General features: G+C 57.0%; 1 protein-coding gene across 2 annotated transcripts in view; it reads left to right on the top strand.

Moving 5' to 3' along the window:
- Positions 1 to 384: 384 nt before the first annotated feature.
- Positions 385 to 3,275, top strand: part of Gdpd5 (glycerophosphodiester phosphodiesterase domain containing 5) — a 77,335-nt gene continuing 74,444 nt past the window's right edge. For both annotated transcript variants that reach the window (XM_028770724.1, XM_028770723.1), the window contains exon 1: positions 385 to 869. The gene's annotated coding sequence lies outside the window, so the exon portion shown is untranslated. The remainder of the gene's footprint in view (positions 870 to 3,275) is intronic.

The following is a 3,275-nucleotide window of genomic DNA, read 5'->3' as shown; positions in this document are numbered from 1 at the left end:
TCAGTGTCCTATATGCCCCGCCTTTGCTAGGAGCCCGGCCAGGGGCGGGGGTTCTGTTGGCCCCACCCTTTGGGGGCGGGGCCAGGCTCGCAAGCGCTCGGGAGCTGCCTCGGCAGGGCTCGGCTCGGCTCGGCTCGGTTTGCAGCTCGGGTGGGGGTGGGTGGCTAGGGTGACAGCGGCGGTAGCAGAGGCTGCGGCGCGGGGCTGAGCAAGCGGCGAGCGCGGAGCCGGTAGGAGGAGGAAGTGAAGCGGCGGCCCGGAGCTCTGGAGTCCGCTGCCGGGGCAGGTCCGCCCAGATTTGCAGAGTGAGCCGCGTCCGGACCTGGGCAGACTTCTTCGCCTTGCTCCGGCCGCTGGCGCTCTGCCTGCCCTGCCCTGCCCTGCCCTGCCCTGCTGGTCCGAGCCCCGCATTCCGCGCCTGGACTTTCCCAGCCCGGTGGTCCGGAGTTGCTGGGACGTTCGAGCGCCGGCCTTGATCCGGAGCTTCGAGACGGGACGTTCTCGGCCCCATCACACTGACCCATCTCTGCTGGAGTGTCCTCCACCCCCGGGTCAGCGCAAGGTGGCCCCGGCTCTGGGACTTGCGTGTAGAGGAGCCGGGACGCCCACCGGCCTCCAGCTCCCGGAGAACCAAATCTTCAGCTGCCTTGGACCGAACTGCTCTAGACTTGAAACTGTACTGGCACCGCCCGGGTCCAGCGTACCGTGAGGGGTCCCATGCTGGCAGGACAGTCGGACTGAACCCCTGGGCTGGTGCTGCAAATCGAAGCTGCCACCTTTCTCCGCCCTAGGCTAAGAATTTGTGGGTGCTTGACCTAAAGGGAACACGGGCTTTTCCTGCCACAGTCTCCAGCGAGCCGAGGTTCCAGGTGAGAGCCCCGGATGCGCGGCGGGAGCAGTCCCGGGAGCCTAGAGACAGGGCCCGGGTCAGCGGAGGGCGTGGAGGGGACACGGGAGAGTCTACTGTTTAGGAGAGGGCGCGCGAAAGATAGTAGAAAGGAGCCTGCACTTATTGAGTGCCCATTGTGTGCAGGTCCGAGCCCCGCCCTTGCACAAATCGTTTCTTATCCAAAGCTCAGAGCTACCCCTGAGATAAAAGCTATTGTGTATTGTTATGGGCGCCGACAGTTGGGGAAACTGAGGTGTGGCAGGGTTGAGAGGTCCTCTGCCCTCCATGTTGAGGATTAGCCCCGGGAGAAGGGAAAAGAGAAAGAGCAAAGAGGGAGGGGAGGAGAAAAGAAGTGGATAGCTTGCAAGTGAGAGATGAACGGGGGGGGGGGGGAGCATCGAAATTCAAGCCCTGGTCCTGAAGCTTACCAGCCATTCTTGGATCATGGACATGCCATCTCCCCGGAAAGTGAACATGCCTTGAGGGCAGAGCTTCCCTGTTCCAAAAGATCTCTTCCTGGGGTCCAGGCTGGAGGGACAACCTGCTTCCCATATTAGTGGGAACTATAGTTACTAAAGTACTCTTTATCTGTTAAGGGACTCACCATATTGGTCCCCAAGCCACAGCCGTGTGGAAGCTGGAGCTGCGGTCTCTCAGAACTCAGCCACCTTCCCGTGACATTATTAATGGGGACACACCGACGACTTATGGGGAGCAAAGTGGCCCTAAAGCCAGTGAGTGGTCAGAGAGAAGTAGACCTGAAAACGATCTCCAAATATCCATCAAGGGGTCCTCTCCCAGCTCTCGCCTTTTTGCGTCTGTGGCTAGGGTTTCCCCACCCACTGTGTGCGGTTGAGGTGAGCGTGTGTGAGGCTGCATCGAGCATGTGTGGTTGGAGTTGGGGCTCAGAGAAGCCTGACTTCAGTCTCTCTGTGCAAAATGGCCCAGGGGAGAACTTCTCTCCTTAAAGTTAAGGGCTGCCAGGTCTGGGGACACAGTCCAGGTGTCTTGATTCCCAGGCAGAAATTCCTACTGTTGCCTCTGGATCTCTGTAGGAGAGGTGTGTTGTGAAAGAGAATTTGGCACCGACTCTGTGGGCTCTTGTTCTGGGTGAGGATGGGGAGGTGTGCGGCCTTGGTCTGGGCACTATGGCCTTGGCTGGGACTAGTTAACCTTTGTCGGGCCGGACTCCCTGGAGTCTAGGGAAATTACCTTGGAAAGCCCCTGGGAGATAGAACAGGGTCTTAAAGACTAGAAGCCTGTTCTTGGGTTGGAGGGGTTCCGGCAGCCTAGAAGGTGTCTGAGGGGCTTGGGATTCCCCCTCCCCCACCTCTGCCTGAGGATTCAAATACTTATAATAACCCTTGCATCTAAACAGAGCTCCCGTTTGATGAACTAATTCCACACCTGTGATCTCATTTCACCGTGTGCTGGAAATTGCTGGGAACCTCTGGTGAGGCACAGCAGGAGGCCAGGAAACCTCCTTCTGAAGTCTTACCTGTGAGATGGGGTCAGAGCATCGTGCTACCTGCTCGGAAAGAGAGGGTCCCACAGGCAAACTGTTGAGTGCTAAGGAGCTGTGGGGCTTGCCCAATATGGGCTTGCTATTTAAGGCTATCTTGTGTGGGAAGCTGAGGCTCAGAGAGGTGAAATCTTTGACTCAGGCCTGGTGAGTTGGCTTCAGGGACTATTTGAGTGTCAACTGTGAAGTGTCGTAGAAGTTATGCAGATGGGCTAAGCGGCAGACTGTAGCCTGAGTGGCCAGTGGCCAGTGTCGTGATGAAGAAGTTACTCTGCCTCCTGATCACGGGCAGCCATGTTACCCTCTGAGCCCTCGGCTTTTCTAAGAGCGGATCAGCTCTCCCACCAAGATTAACTGAGCTACAGATACACAGTGTCTGGCCACCATCCATTTCCTTCCCTGTGGAGAAAGGAAACTGGAGTTTTGACCAGGAAGTCTGGGAAATCCTCAAATTTGTTTGAGGTTAGAACACACACAGGTGGCAGTCAAAGGCTGAGAAACTTCAACAACATGTCCATGTTCCTGGGCAGGTCAGACTTCCTGAGCTTCCTCCCATAGTTACAAAGCCTTCTATAATCTACTTGGAGATACTGAGGAGGGCCCCTGAATTCTAACAGTCCTCACACCCACTGTGGCTTCCTGTGGGGCAGGAGCTGGTGTCCATTCCCTTTGGCCCATTGTCTGGCCTCCCTAAGCACAGGGTACAGTGAATAATTTATCATTCCCCTCACTGGGAGGCAGGCTAGGGAAATAGCTGCACTTCTCTGTGCTTCCGCCCCACCAGAGGAGGCCAGGAGCTCCTGTTTGTTCGTTCCTCAGTCTCTCTCTCTCTCTCTCTCTCTCTCTCTCTCTCTCTCTCTCTCT

The sequence above is a fragment of the Grammomys surdaster genome, unplaced genomic scaffold (assembly GCF_004785775.1).
Source record: "Grammomys surdaster isolate TR1022 unplaced genomic scaffold, NIH_TR_1.0 203, whole genome shotgun sequence".
NCBI classification, from domain to species: Eukaryota; Metazoa; Chordata; class Mammalia; order Rodentia; family Muridae; genus Grammomys; species Grammomys surdaster.
Note: the sequence above shows the minus strand (reverse complement) of the source record. Positions and strands in the feature narration are given on the sequence as shown.